General features: G+C 32.0%; 1 protein-coding gene across 1 annotated transcript in view; it reads left to right on the top strand.

Moving 5' to 3' along the window:
• The window catches only part of LOC144846734 (neurobeachin-like protein 1), a 108,815-nt gene that overhangs the window by 30,338 nt on the left and 60,832 nt on the right, over nt 1-17,645 (top strand). The window lies entirely within an intron of this gene.

The raw sequence follows: 17,645 nt of genomic DNA, 5'->3' as shown, positions 1-17,645 counted from the left end.
AGTGTCAGAGGTGTGATGCTCAAAAAATAATCACCTTATCATATGTAACCATTTAAAAAAAAAAAATCTCTGTTTGCAATTTGTTTCACTCAAAATGCTAGATTGACTAGCCTATTTGTTCAGAAATAATAAAGACAAAAATAGAACACAAGTATACATAAAATATATACAAAAAGTTATAAGCTTGTAATAAACTTTATTATTATTTCCATCTAGTCTACATAGTAAATAGAAAAATTCAAAAAATTTAACATTTCCAATGATAAGATTAGAATTATGGCCAAGAAACATGTTCAGGCATTCAGCTATTTTACAAAAATGGTATAAAAACACCTGTTTTACGTTAAAGTCTAAACACATTAAAATTGTTGGCTATAGGAGAGTGCAAAGGCTTTGGCACTACAACTAATGAAATAATTTAGGTTTAAAATTAGGTTATGTTGTTCGCTATGAATTAAAAAAGAATTTGGCCCTATGGTCTAAGTAGAAACTATTGTAGACTTTTTACAGCATCTTTGTTGTAAGCATTTTTCCACCTTCACATCACATTTTTATCTGCTTTAATTTATTTATTACACCGTAAAAGACATCAACTCCAAAGGCCTGTGGATGGCTAGATGTGTGACACTCTTTTAGGACTGTACTGGTTTGTGGAATATTAGAAGTGTCGTGGACAATTGTGTCTCTGTTTCTTTGGTAATGCACAGCAGCTAGTGCTTTGCTGTGATGTGTCCTCTTTATTAGATAAAGCAGTACAACTACAATAATCCCAAATATGGTAGTTGATGTATGGTTGTTACTGTATATCAATATAAATTCCTTGATTGTTGTTATGAGATGTAGATTTGTAGAAAGTTATTTCACTAGTAATAGTGTGCTTGCTGTCCTGAGTTATGATATCTTTGATTGTTAACTACTGATGCCTTGTTGGCCAAGCTTTTGGTAATTTATTGACAGTGATTTGTTTGTTTGTCTGCAAATCCCTTTCCATTTAAAGTCCAACTGTAAATCACTAGAACCACCTTCTACATTTGCAAAATTTTGATTTTTACAATTAATGGACATTAAACATTTAATAATACTGTGTTGCACCGGCGATATTCTCTAAAGTCTAAAACATGGTAACAGAATATGCCATCTCCACATAGAAAACCAGTAAAGAGATTGCTTCCACATATCTTTGATCTGAAAAATGATATTGCGCTCTTGTACAACAATATTCAATTGTCAAACATAAAACATAAATAGTTCTAGTTCTGGTTTTCAAACTGAAGATTATGAACTGTCATATATATCCAATGTTCAAGCTTTTTTTCGTATTCATTCATTCATTCAATCTTTTATTTCGGAAACTCTGGTCCATAGAAAGTAAATTACATATAAATGAAATAAATAAAATAAACATTGACATAATTAACACCTTTCTTTTTCAATACTGAAACTGTATCAAAAATAAATTTAATATAGAAAATGTTATATAAGTTGAGCGCTTTACTTTACTGTTGTGTAAATGGCGAAGTTCAAGTAGAGTGGATACAATTTCCTCTTGTGTATGATACTACCTTACCAATTAGATCACATAGTTTAACTATGTCCAATCACAACATTATATGGTAGAACTGCATCATAGTTCTCTTAATTATATACTTTAATAATTGATATATATTTGAAATTGGGATATGTAAATAATATGAACAATGTTGATCATACACTGCTACAGCCAGACCACTTTCATCTTTTTACATTAATTCAAGTATACATGGATATTCACCATCCTTCACCACCTTTTGTTTGTTGAACAGGTTTGCATTTGTTGAATTACTTATTTGGCAACACAGTGTCAGAATTATAATAATTCTCTGCTTCGTCATCTATTTGACGGCAAACCACCTCATCACTGGTCTGTGTATTTTCATATATTCCTTGTACTCTTCTGTCTTCACTGGATTTTTTAACATCTGGGTTTCTTTGACAATGCACAGCAGCTAATCGATTGTTCTTGTCATGTTTTCTCTTTAGTAGATAGAGTAGTACAAGTACCATAAACCCAAATATGGTAGTTGATATTGCTAATAGTATGGTTGCTAATAGTATGGTTGTTATGCCAGTGCTTTGAGATGGTAAATCATTAACAATAAATTCCACCTCATCTGAGATGTTCATAGCATCAGTACTCACTGTACATTTAGCAGTGTGGTGACCTCCTGGTAAATTGTTAAAACATCTTTCATCTTTCACCTTGTTCTGGTCAGCAAATCCCTCACCATTTAAGGTCCAACTGTAAATGTTCTTATCACCAGAACCACCTTCTACATGGCATTTGAAGCAATTTGAATTCTCAAAGTCTTGTGTTTTATTTTGCAACCTTATGATTTCCACAATTAATCGAGGGTGAACCTTTAGTATTACTGTGTTGCACCGATTGTCTCCAGCACCGACATACAAATCTGAAATACAGTAAAAGAATATGCCATCTCCAGGTACAAAACCGGTTAAAGTCTGACTAAATCTTATTGCAGTACTATTAACAATATGTGACTGTATATTGTTATATCTTCCTTGGATCCATCCAGTTGTGATTTCTTGGTTTTTTCTATTAATTTTACATGTGATCTGTACTTCCTGTTCCTCTACAATCTTTGGGAAAGGTTCACATTTAACATTCCAAAAAGATTTTGGATCAACCTGAACAACTTCTGTTGAAGGAATCAAATAATGTTTATTCTCAAAATCTTGGCATGTGTATAATCCTACATTTTGTTGTGAATTTAAATTCATAAACAGATTACAGTTCACTGTCTTACTGTTATCAGGATATTTTCCATCAATTTGCCCTACAAACTGTTTACTGGGTGGCCATATTGCTGCTAGATAGGTATATGGTGTATCAGGTGTAGAACACAACCATCCAACTGTATGTTCTGCATTAGCATTAGCAAACAGACAAACTGCTACAAGAATGAGAAAAAAAGATGATCTGGTCATATTTCATAAATGTGTTGCTGTGGTGATGAATCTCTAGTTGCAATTGTAGAAAACAGTTCCTGATTTGTATTTTGTATAACTTTTCATTAACATAAATTAGTAGTTCTGGTTTATTAACTGATTCAAAATGTCCTTATTTGTCTAAATGTACAACTAACTATATTTGGCAATATGCATTAACAAAAGTTGTGCATATTATACGTGGCTAATAGCCTAATTATCAAAATGCAGCAAATCTTTCTTTTCCAATAATGAAACCACATCAATTATATAAAATATATTCTGTAAAATGTTTTATAAAGTTTTGTTATTATTGCATATTATACGTGGCTAATAGCCTAATTATCAAAATGCAGCAAATCCTTCTTTTCCAATAATGAAACCACATCAATTATATAAAATATATTCTGTAAAATGTTTTATAAAGTTTTGTTATTATTGCATATTATACGTGGCTAATAGCCTAATTATCAAAATGCAGCAAATCTTTCTTTTCCAATAATGAAACCACATAAATTATATAAATTATATAATGGAAAATGTTTTATAACTCTAGTGCTTTAGGCAACGAAATTGCAGTTATAGTAGCCCATTATTTGCTTCATAGCACAATCCATAGCACAAACCATGCCACATATAAGCAATTAGATACACTCCATAACACTGGTCAGTATATCCAGAAGACTGGCCAGTGTATCCAGAGGATTGGTCAGTATGTCCAGTATACTAAATACATAGGAAAGTTTAAATCAGTATAAAAATTGCAAATTTTGTCATAAACCCAAATATGAAAGTTGATGTTTCTAATAGTATGATTGTTAGATTTCATTTCATTTTTTTTTTTATTTCATAGTCAATCAAGGTGGGACCTCTAATATCACTGTGTTGCACCTATAGTCTAGCTAATAACATAAAAATCTTAGATACTTTAAGGTGATGGCTATTTGACTCAAATACTTTGTAATCATACAAAGATTTATAATACATATGTTACCATTATTTATGTTTTATGATCACAATAGATTATTAGGTGATCATTTAGAATAAAATGATCACCTATTGTTATTGTATAAAATCTTTATTATTTTTTTTTTCCTTTGTATTCTTTCTGTACACTTTTTGTGTAACAAATATCTCAAAAAGTTAAATGTCAATGATTACCAAAATTTCACAATGTCTTTCAAATACTGTAACTTAGTCCTAATAAGCTTTTCAGCGTGATCACTCATCCGTGACGTCATTTATACGCCATTTTGTGAAATCACATTATCAATCATATCTCCATAATTCATTATCACATATTAATGAAATTTACTACACGTAAACTTCAGGTAAAGGTAAAAATATTAGCAAATAAAAACTTGCGCGTTTCAAGGTCATTCGCGTGAAATTGCTCGTTAAAAATTTAAAAAGCTCAAAATTACGTTTTGATCAATTTAGAGTATGAATTAGGCCATTTGCGTGTTTTAAAAAATTACTGCGCAAAAACATGTTTTTGCGCATGCGTACATAGAAAGCGTAAAAAATACAAATTTTTTGTACAAATTGCATTCTACTCATCTTCCTTAGTACATTCACTAAATTTGAGTCCATTCCGACTTAAAATAACGCTATACGAGCACGTTAAAAATGACAAAATGCGCACATTAATTGTACAAAAGTGCTAAAAATGGTAAAAAATAAGGCCTTTTTAAAATGAATATTACTCTACAGAATGGAAGATGACCCCCCATTTTTTTAAACTTATTATGGAAGTTAATGAGTTGTAGATATAAATGTATATACCCATTAGACGTACAAAATGGTATGACGTCATCATTTGGCCACATGAATTTTTAAAATAGGGTTTTTTCCCATTTTGTCATAGACCACCATATTCAACTTGCTTATCTGTCCTCGATTTTTTTATAATTTTTAATATATTCTACCTAAACCAATTATGTTACTCATGAGTTGCCAATATTTTCATTTCGATGACGTCATCACGTCCTAAAATTTGAATAACGGTGGTTACGTAATTTCACCTACAACGTATAGTTGAATACCTTACAGCTCTTCTGAATTAAAGTTGACCTTGATGTTTATAACTTATTATGAGAACTGGTGAAATGTAGATATGAATGCATATAAACATTAAGCCTATCGAATGTTATGAAGTTACCATATGGCCAGTTGAAGTTAAAAAGTAGTTATTTCATCTCTTTCGTCAAAGTTATACACATTTTGAAGAGCGCGCACCACGCTTCTACGTGCCAAATTTTCTTCTAATTGTTATATTTTATTGCTCAATTCATTATCTTTCGATATTGGTATCCACAAGGTTATTTTGATAATGTCATCAGTGCAAAAAACTTAGTACATGATGTGTGTCCGTAATTTCACCAATGCTACACTGTTATAGATATACAGTATACTGTACATAATGTGATATGACATATAATAGGCACAACTAAGCACTATAGCGTATAATAGGATGGCATACATCAACATTTTCTGATCATATGTTAACATACATGCATGAATAAAAAAAAATATTAATGTCAATAAATTTATAAAAATGATCACCTATAATTCGTCAAAGTGACGAATTAAATTCTAGTTTACATTGTTATTTTCTAATTTAAGATAATTGTGATTATGAAAAAATATATATCTGTATAATATAATATATCATTTTTTCTACTTAAACCACCTTCCCCAATTTAGAGTTAAATTTCATTTCACTGCATGCCTATTTTGTTTGTTTTTTTGCTTTTAAAGTTCATCATGAAATAGAAACTACAATCATAACATTCATTAGTAAATGGTAAACTATTGACAATTGAGGGTGGACCTTTAATATTACTCTGTAGCACTGGTAGGCTTTGCCATCGCCGAACATTTCTGAAACACAGTAAAAGAATATACCATCTCCATGTAGAAAACCAGTCAAAAGATGACTTATTCCGGTACTATGTACACTGTGTGATTGTATTGTATTGTACCTTCCTTGGATCCATCCTGAACAATATTCAGTTACTATCGCGTCTTGTTTTTTGTTTTGTTTGCCAACAATTTAATGAATACAAATAGGTAATCAAAATATAATGTTCCGAAATTGAAGTATGAAGACATAAGAAAAGTGAAAAAAAAATCACAAATATAAATGCACAAGAAGATGCAAGCTGGTAAAAACTTTATTGATATTGCCCATATAGCAGCAGAAAAAGTAGGAAGTTCCAAAATATTAACATGCATTCCATATTCATATCAAGTGATTATTAAAAATGTATCATAGTTGTAAGTAATATGTACATAACATTGTTAATTAAGAAAACCCAAACAACAACAGGCTGAAATATATAATATGTACAAACAATGAAATTGGCACAAACTTTAAGCTCTGTTTACACTATCAAACTTTATCAATATCATATGTGGCACAAAATGTGATGTGCCCGTATTACTACCATATTTGGGCACATCACTTTTTTTGTCAAACTAGTTTGATAGTGTAGACAGAGCTTTACATTATATTCACAAATGAAGATTGCAATATATATATATTTGAATTAATTAAAATTAATGTTCTTTGCCTCTTGTGTTTATATATATAAAAGTATCTCTTCGGAGATCCCGCCTCGTGAATAAAAATACTGAAAGATGAGGGGGTATCAATTTGATCTCTGTTGCGCGTGCGTACAACTGAGGACTAGTGCTGTTCCGCCGTACCACGCCGAGAATGTTAAAGAGTCGTTATCCAATCAAGTTCGAACAATACCATGAAAGCCCCAGTGGTCTAATGGTTAGGACATCTGCATATCAAGCAGGCGGTCCGAGTTCGAGTCTCGGTTGGGGCGACTTTTTCTCATTCTCACAGATTTCCTCATCTTTATCGTTTCAAATTAATTAATTAAATTTCAGTATATCACCGGGCGGTTTAGAATTAATGTTCTTTGCCTCTTGTGTTTATATATATTTGATATTATATAAAATGAAAATTGTGTATGTACTATATATTGGGAACGTGTGATACACATACAAGTTTGGTAAAACCATCTAAAAGCCCACAAATTCTCTGTGCATTCACGTTCCATGTCAATACATACTTTAAGCAAGGCGATCTAGCAACAGGACACTGAGCTTGCCTTGCCAAGATAGGAACAGTACTTTGATCTTATGTCTGGCTGCGACAAATACCAACATTACTGTATTATGTACATATTCTCTGAGGCGCGTAGTGTCTGTTAAGGGGCGTGGAACTGATCGTATGGCAGCCACCGATATTAACTGTTTGATCCCTGGAGCTCAGTATCCTGTTGTTAGATTGCCTTGCTATAAGTACAGATACTGCCAATGTTTATGAAGATTCAAGTACAAAATATTGTGGATTTTCAGCATCATTGTCTCTGTTGTAAGCATTTGTACACCTCTTGCTTGGTATCATTGTGTCATCAATGACATGACCAGCTATGTCATCTATAGTATAGTACACCTCATCATCTGCACTGCTCTGTAGGTTATCAGATGTATCCCTCTCTCTTACATCTGTATTCGTCTGTGGAACATTAATTGAATTGCCATACACACTTGCATACTCCCTATTTCTTTGATAACGGACAGCATTTAATGGTTTGTTGTGATGTTTCCTTTTGAGGAGGTACAATAGTAGAACAATCACTGCAAACCCCAATATGGTAGTTAATGTTGCCAATAGTATGGTGGTTGTATTGATTCCTTGATTGTTGTTTTGAGATGCAGATTTCTGGGGAGTTGTCTGATGTGGCTTATGTGTATTTTTTTCTGGGGCTTCCTTTGTCCTAAGATGACTCTGTGTCCATGTGCAGGGTAAACTATTGACAATAAATTCCACCTCATCTGAGATGTTCTTAGTATCAGTACTCACTATACACTTGACAGTGTGATGACCTCCTGATAAATTGTTAAAACATCTTTCATCTTCCACCTGGTTCTGGTTAGCAAATCCCTCTCCATTTAAGGTCCACCTGTAAATTTTCTTATTACCAGAACCACCTTCTACATGGCATTTGAAGCAATTTGAATTTTTTTCTTGTTTTCGATTTTGCAACCTTTTGATTTTTACGATTAATCGAGGATAAACCTTTAATATTTCTGTGTTGCATCGGCGATGTTTTTTTAAATGGTTGAAAACACAGTAAAAGAATATGCCATCTCCAGGTACAAAACCAGTTAAAGCCTGAATAAAACTTTCTGCAGTACTTGTTACATTGTGTGACTGTATTATGCTATATCTTCCTTGGATCCATCCAGTTGTGATTATCGTGTTGTTTCTGTTAATCTTACATGTGATTTGTACTTCTTCTCTCTCTATAATGTTTTCAAAATGTTCACATGTAACATTCCAAAAAGAATTTGGTTTATATTGAACAACATCAGCAGAAGGAACCAAATAATGTTTTTTCTCATCATCTTGACATGTGTGTAGTCCTTGTTGTACATTATAATATATACCTAGATTACAGTTGACTGTATTGTTGTTATCAGGATATTTTCCATCAATTTGCCCTACAAACTGTTTATTTGATGGTAGTATTGCTGGATCATAGCTATATGATGCATCAGACAAAAACCATCCTATTGTATGTTGAGCTTCACTGACATCCAAAAAAAAAACCACTGCTACGAGGATGAGAAAAAGAGATAACCTTGTCATGTTGTATCAAATGTTCTTCATTAATTTGATATGAAAAATCTTCAAATGTTATTGTACAAAATAACACCTCTTGTACTCTGTATATCTCTTTTCTACATAAATATTCAATCTTTAAGGAACTTGATAATAGTTCTAGTTCTAGTTCTGCTTTTGAAACTGAAGATTGCACGACTATATATATACCCAATATTCTGGGACAAAGGTTATTATTGCATAGCATGACCAATAGCCTATAAACATTGACATACTTTCAATAATGAAACTGTATAAAAATAAATATTATATTTGATATAGAAAATGTTATTATAAGTTGTGCCCTTTACTACTACTGCTGCTGAAGATGAGAAAATCATTGAGAGTGGATAAAATGTCCTCTTCTGCTTGATATTCAAACACCCTACCATTAGGCCACATGGTTTAACTCTGTCCAATCACAACATTATATGGCAGAACAGCATCATAGTTCTCTTAATTATATACTTTAATAATTGATATATATTTGAAATTGGGATGTAAAACCCATATGAACAATGTTGTACAAGGCTGATGATCATACACTGCCACAGCCAGACCACTTTCCTCTTTTTACATTAATTAAAGTATTCATGGATATTCACCATCATGTCAACAGGTTTGCATTTGTTAAATTACATGTTTGGCAACACAGTGTCAGAATAATGATAAGTCTCTGCTTCGTCATCTATTTGATGGTAAACCACCTCATCACTGGTCTGTGTATTTTCATGTATTCCTTGTACTCTTCTGTCTTCACTGAATTTTTCAACATCTGGGTTTCTTTGACAATGCACAGCAGCGAATCGATTGTTCTTGTCATGTTTTCTCTTTAGTAGATAGAGTAGTACAAGTACCATAAACCCAAATATGGTAGTTGATATTGCTAATAGTATGGTTGTTATGCCAGAGCTTTGTAATTGTAAACTATTAACAATAAATCGAGGGTGGACCTTTAATATTACTCTGTAGCACTGATAGGCTTTGCCATCGCCGACAATTTCTGAACCACAGTAAAAGAATATACCATCACCATGTAGGAAACCAGTCAAAAGATGACTTATTTCGGTACTATGTACACTGTGTGATTGTATTGTATTGTACCTTCCTTGGATCCATCCTGTTGTAATTTCTGTAATGTTTCTCTTAGTGTTAATTTTGTATGTGATGTAATGTTAACTTCTTCTCCTTCTATAATGTGTGGAGAATGTTCACATGTAACATTCCAAAATGATTCAGGTGACAATTTAACAACTTCTGTTGATGGAACCACATAATGCTTATTCTCCTCATCTTGACATGTGTATATTCCTGTATCTTCTTGTACATTAAAAGATATAAACAGCTGACAATTATCATTAGTATGATGTTTACCAAACTGTTTTGTTGGTTGCATTGCTACATCATGCGTGTACAATGTATCAAACGTATAATGCCACCAGCCAACAGTACCTTCTACAATAGCATTACCAACATCCAGCAGGCAAACCACTGTTATAGCGATGAGATATAGAGTTGACTTGCTCATATTGTATTCACAAGTTATCACGTAAAAGTTGGAAGATCTTTCAACCTAGTATTAATAAACTTTATGATCTTTTTGTATTTTATCTGAATTGCACAACAAAAATCATAGTAATATCACAACAACAACAAAAATCATTTAAATCAATCAGTAGCATGCTTTCAGTTTAGAAACTAAAACCTCAACTAACTTTCTTGTATCTTGTCAGTTAATTTGGTTATGATTATTTCCTCCTGTGTAATATTGTATGTTTAATGTACCAATACAGTTATTTTATTAAATTTTTTTAGTTTGTTGAAGGTGCCATAGATCTTGTAGACAGTCTTGGTATTTGGTAAAGAAACTTAATATACAGAGATATTACAGACCATTCTGAGAATTCTAATTACTTTTACGATTAAAGATAATCTGGATGTAATGTGCTTATAAAGCAAAACTAAAGATTACTAGCTGTCACAACCATATATCTTATCCAATATCCATATACAAAGGTTAATATTGCATGGATATGGATAATAGTCTACTTGCATCGAAATACAGCATGCATTCAATAATGAAACAGTATCGAAATTAAACCAAAAAATGTTTTATTTAGTGTCAAATCTGTAATTCTCCTTACTCTCAAACTTGACAGTTCCTATACTTGGCTGATGATTAGCAGCACATTAGTACAGTCAGCAAAAGTGTGTTTGCTTATTGTGATTCAAGTACAAAATAATGTGGATTTTGACCATCATTTCCATCATCATATTTGTTGTACAAGTTTGTACATCTCTTGTTTGGCATCACAGGGTCTGACACAACATAGTAATTTTCTGCTTCATCATCTATGGTAAAGTAGACATCATCACTGGTGTGTTCATTCCCAGATGTATCTTGCACTCTCATTCCAACACTTGTTTGTGTAACATCTCTGTTTCTTTGATAGTACACAGCAGGTAGTGGTTTGGTGTGATTTTCACATAGATAAAGTAACACAATTATTATAAACCCAAATATGGTAGTTGATATTGCTAATAGTATGGTTGTTATGCCAACACCTTTAAACATTCCTTTATTGTTTGGAGATTCAGGTTTCTGGGAAGTCATCTCATGTGGAATGTGTGTAGTTTTCTCAGGTGCTTTCTTTGTCCCTGTTATTGCAATACTTATGTTATCCAGTTGAGGCATAGTGGTCTTTCTGGTCTTTCTGTCCGTTGATAAGACATCGTTGACGGTTAAAACATGATGGCTTGTTGGCGGTGTGAAAGTTGATTCATAGACAATCAATTTCACCTCAGTTTTCTCAGGTGTTTTCTTTGTGCCTTTTATTGCAATACCTGTGTTATCCAGTTGAGGCACAGTAGTCGTTGTGGTCTTTGTGTTCGTTGACAAGACATCATTGACTGTTAAAACTTGATTTCTTGTTGGTTGTGTGCAAGGTAATTCATTGACAATAAATTCCACCTCATCTGAGATATTCATAGCATCAGTACTCACTGTACATTTAGCAGTGTGCTGACCTGCTGGTAAATTGTTGAAACATCTTTCATCTTTTACCTGGTTCTTGTGTGTAAATCCCTCTCCATTTAAGGTCCAAATGTAAATTTTCTTATCATTAGAACCACCTTCTACATGGCACTTGAAGCAATTTGAATTCTCAAAGTCTTCATTTTGCAACCTTTTGATTTCCACAATTAATCGAGGATAAACCTTTAGTATTATTGTGTGGCATCGATAGTCTATGTTGGTATGTGAAATCTTTAAAAAACAGTAAAAGAATATACCATCTCCAGGTGTGAAACCAGTCAAAGTCTGGTTAAACCTTATAACAGTACCTGTACTATGTACACCATGTGACTATAATGTTATATCTTCCTTGAATCCATCCAGTTGTGATTTCTTGTGTGTTTGTCAAACTTATAGAATTCAATTTGCATTTTATATCAACTTCTTCTCCCTCTATGATTTGTGCAAAAGGTTTACAGTTAACTTCCCCAAAAGATTTAGGTGTCGTCTTAGCAACTTCAGCCGAAGACAACAAATAATGCTTATTTCTATTATTACATGCATATATTCCTATATTCTGTAGTACATTAAAAGATACAAACAGTTTACATTCAACTGGATTAAATCTAGTAGGATGATTTCCAGACTGTTTATTTGGTGATACTATTGCTACAGGATGCAAAGTTGATGTATCATATTGTATATACCACCAGCCAACAGTACCTTCTATAGCATTACTAACATTTACCAGATAAACAACTGCTATAAAGATGAAAAAAAGAGTTGATCTTGTCATACTGTACATACACTTCTGAGATCTTTGATGTTAATATAGTAAAACATAAACTATAATTTTACTTTATATAAGTGAATACTATAAATTAATAAATGACAATTTCACAACAAGGAAGCATAACTTAATATTTTTATTTTCGGTTTATAAACAAATAACTACAGTAAACTAGATTTTGTTTTCATTATTTCTATCTTATTTCCTTTAATTTTCTATTCAAAATGTTATAGTATTAAAACTGTTTGCTAACATTTTGCTCCAAATATATCTGTGTGGTCAGTTTATTTTAGTTGATTTTGGGTAAATGACAGATATGAATTCTTGTCTATAAAAAAACTAACATTTTTGTTATAAAAAATGGAGATTAATAGATAAATATAATATTTTTCTTTAGCTTAAGGTGCCATAGATCTTTTAGACAGTCTTGGTATTTTGGAAAGAAATGGTAAAGATGAGGAAATTAATGACAGTGGATAAAACTGCCCTTTGTGCTTGGTATTTAAATATTTGTTGGAGGTACACACCTAATTGGTGACAGTGGCTTGGCTGTTTTTGTGCTTTCCTGGCAGCTAGTGACTTTGATTTTATATTTTCTTCTTTCGTTGTGTTTGTTTAATTTGTTGATTTGTATTATATTTTGTAAAATTATCTTTTGCCTGAATAAATAATAAATAATAATAATTGTTTAACTCTGTCCAATCACAACATTGTATGGTACAAACAATCTGAGTTCTTGATCTTGATTATATACTTGAAAGTGAAATATATTTATATACACATATTTGTTTGTTTACTTTTAAAGTTCATCGATGATATTGAAACTACAGTCATAGCATTCATTAGTAAAGAGTTCAACATGTTCAGTTTTTTTTCTTTTTTCCTTTTGTGTGCATTTAGAAACTTGGCTTTGACCTCACTACATTTGTCTGTTTACTTTAAAGTTCATCAATGACATTTAAACTACAGTCATAGCATTCATTAGTAAAGAGCTCAACATGTTCAGTTTTAATTTTTCTTTTTTCCTTTTGTGTGCATTTAGAAACCTCTGTCAGCTTTGACCTCACTACATTTGTCTGTGTGCTTGTTGAAGGTTTATCATTGTCTTTGATGTCATAATAGATGTCTTCATCTTCTATTTGTTTTACTTTCTCATTGTTTATAGAAGCTCCTTCATCTTTAAAGTTGTAATAGCTTTTATCATTTTCTGGTTTCTCTACTATGTTCTTTTTTCTCATTGAATGTTTTCCTTTGCTTTCTTCATCTTCAGTTCTCTCTACACTTGTACACCTCTCATTTACCATCACAGTTTCCTTGCCAACATTCTGAGTTGTATCATCTATTGTATAGTAAACCTCAGCATCTGCACCGGTCTGTGGATTGTCAAATATTTCACACTCTTTATTGTCTATACTAATCTCTGGAACATTAGAAGTGTCATCACTGACATCTGTGTCACTTTTTCTTTGATAGTGTACAACAGGTATTAGTTTCTTGTTATGTTTCCTCTTAAGTAGGTAAAGTAGCATTATTAGAAAAATTGCCATAAACCCAAATATGGTAGTTGATGTTGCCAATAGTATGGTTGTTATGCCATTATCAACAATTGCTTGATTGTTGTTTTGAGATTCAGATTTGTGGGAAGTTGTCTCATGTGACATGAGTGTAGTTTTCTCAGATGCTTTCTTTGTCCCTGTTATTGCAATACCTGTGTTATCCAGTCGATTCATAATGGTCTTTCTGGTCTGTGCCTCCGTTGACAGGACATCATTGACTGTTAAAACCTGATGGCTTGATGGTCGTGTGCAAGGTAATTCATTGACAATAAATTCCACCTCATCTGAGATATTCATACCATCGGTACTCACTATACACTTGGCAGTGTGATGACCTGCTGGTAAATTGTTGAAACATCTTTCATCTTTTACCTGGTTCTTGTCTGTATATCCCTCTCCATTTAAGGTCCAACTGTAAATGTTCTTATCACCAGAACCACCTTCTACATGGCACTTGAAGCAATTTGAATTCGCAAGATCTTCATTTTGCAACCCTATGATTTCCACAATTAATCGAGGGTGAACCTTTAATATTACTGTGTGGCATCGATAGTCTGTGTTGGTGTGGGAAATCTTTAAAACACAGTAAAAGAATATACCATCTCCAGTAGTGAATCCAGTCAAAGTCTGATTAAAACGTATTACAGTACCTGTACTATGTACACCATGTGACTCTATGATGTTATATCTTCCTTGGATCCATCCAGTTGTGATTTCTTGTATGTTTTTCAAACTTATAGAATTCAATTTGCATTTTATGTCAACTTCTTCTCCCTCTATGATTTGTGCAAAAGGTTTACAGTTAACTTTCCAAAAAGATTTAGGTGTCATTTGAGCAATTTTAGCCGAAGGAACCAAATAATGTTTGTTCTTATTATTACATGCATATATTCCTTTATTCTGTAGTACATCAAAAGATACAAACAGTTTACATTCAACTGGATTAAATCTAGTAGGTAGATTTCCAGACTGTTTATTTGGTGATACTATTGCTACAGGATGCAAATATGATGTATCTTTATGATACCACCAGCCAACAGTACCTTCTATAATAGCATTACTAACATTTACCAGATAAATCACTGCTGTAAAGATGAGAACAAGAGATAATTTTGTCATCTTGTACATCAACTACAGAGATCTTTGATGTTAATATAGTAAAACATAAACTGTAATTGTACATTATAATTGAATCCTACAATAAATAAATGTGACAATTTCACAACAAGGAAGCATAACTTACTATATTATATGTTTTTTATTTTCGGTTTATAAACAAATAACTACAGTAAACTAGATTTTGTTTTCATTATTTCTATCTTATTTCCTTTAATTTTCTATTCAAAATGTCATATTATTAACTATTTGCTAAAAGTTTCCTCCAAATATATCTGTGTGTGGTCAGTTTATTTTAGTTGATTTTGGGTAAATGACAGATAATATATGAATTCTTTTCTATAAAAAAAACTACCATTTTCTACAAAAAATGTAGATTACTAAATAAATATATTTTCTTTAGCTTATTGAAGGTGCCATAGATCTTTTAGACAGCCTTGGTATTTGGAAAAGAAATGGTAAAGATGAGGAAATTAACGACAGTGGATAAAACTGCCCCTTGTGCTTGATATTCAAATACCCTACCATTAATTAGATCACATGGTTTAACTCTGTCCAATCACAACATTGTATTGTACAAACAATCTTAGTTCTCTTGATTATACTGTATACTTGAAAGTCAAATATATTTATATACACATATTAGTTTGACCTTACTACATTTGTACTTTTAAAGTTCATCAATGACATTTAAACTACAGTCATAGCATTCATTAGCAAAGAGCTCAACATGTTCAGTTTTTGTTGCTTTTTTCCTTGTGTGCGCATTTAGAAACTTCTGTAGGATTTGACCTGTCTGCATTTGTTTGTTTACTTTAAAGTTCATCAATGACATTTAAACTACAGTCATAGCATTCATTAGTAAAGAGCTCAAAATGTTCAGTTTTATTTCTTCTTTTTAACTTGTGTGCGCATTTAGAAACCTCTGTTGGCTTTGACCTCACTACATTTGTCTGTTTGCTTGTTGAAGGTTTATCAATGACATAAAACTTTTAATATATATGTATAATTACAATAATAGATTTACATTGCTATTTTCTACTTAAGATAGTTGTGATATCTTCTTAAACATATATACTACTATGATAATTGACAGAGATTATTTACATTTCTTTTCTACTCAAAAACACCTTCCCCATACTTTCTGGTTTTCAGGTAGTTCGGATTTAAGAGTTGTAGGATTACTCAAAAAATTATTACCAAAATGAAACCACAGATAGTCAAGGACCACTCCATTAAATTTTGGAGGCAATCCGGACCAAGATCCCAATTCTGGACCACTTTTAGTATTATTTTCAGACCTGCTAGTGTTAAAAGATAGGAGAGAATTTTCAAAAGCCGGCGAGCAGTCTTAAAGTGAAAATTTAACTGAAACTGCATTTTCTCAAGAACTACTTGTCCAAAATCTTAATTTTTGTACAAGAGGCAAGAGTTATAATTAACTAAATAATAATTTTAAAACATAATTTGATTTTATGTAAAGGTTTTTGATAGTTATGCCAGCGCCTTGCAATGGTAAACTATTGACAATCAAGGGTGGACCTTTAATATTACTCTGTAGCACTGGTAGGCTTTGCCATCGCCGAACATTTCTGAAACACAGTAAAAGAATATAACATCTCCATATAGAAAACCAGTCAAAAGATGACTTATTTTAGTACTATGTACACTGTGTGATTGTATTGTATTGTACCTTCCTTGGATCCATCCTGACTAAAATTCAGTTACTATCGCTTCTTGTTTTTTGTTTTGTTTGCCAACAATTTAAATGAATACAAATAGGTAATAAATATAATGTTCCAAAATTGAAGTATGAAGACATAAAAAAGGTGAAAAAAAATCACAAATATAAATGCACAAGAAGATGCAAGCTGGTAAAAACTTTATTGATATTGCCCATATAGTAGCAGAAAAAGTAGGAAGTTCCAAAATATTAACATGCATTCCAAAATTCATATCAAGTGATTATTAAAAATGTATCATAGTTGTAAGTAATATGTACATAACATTGTTAATTAAGAAAACCCTAACAGCAACAGGCTGAAATATTTAATATGTACAAACAATAAAATTGACACAAACTTTAAGCTCTGTCTACACTATCAAACTTGATCAATATCATATGTGACAAAAAATGTGATGTGCCCGTATTATTACCATATTTGGACACATCACTTTTTTTGTCAAACTAGTTTGATAGTGTAGACAGAGCTTTACATTATATTCACAAATGAAGATTGCAATATATATATATATATATATATTTGATATTATATAAAATGAAAATGGTGTATGCACTGTATGTTGGGAACGTGTGATACACGTACAAGTTTGGTAAAACCATCAAAAAGTCCACAGATTCTCTGTGCCATTCACGTTTCATGTCAATACATACTTTAGGCAAGGCAATCTAGCAACAGGACACTGAGCTTGCCTTGCCAAGATAGGAACAGTCCTTTGATCTTATGTCTGGCTGCGACAAATACCAACATTACTGTA

The sequence above is a fragment of the Antedon bifida genome, chromosome 1 (genome assembly GCF_963402885.1).
Source record: "Antedon bifida chromosome 1, ecAntBifi1.1, whole genome shotgun sequence".
NCBI classification, from domain to species: domain Eukaryota; kingdom Metazoa; phylum Echinodermata; class Crinoidea; order Comatulida; family Antedonidae; genus Antedon; species Antedon bifida.
The sequence above is the reverse complement of the archived record's forward strand: the minus strand, read 5'-3'. Positions and strand labels throughout refer to the sequence as shown.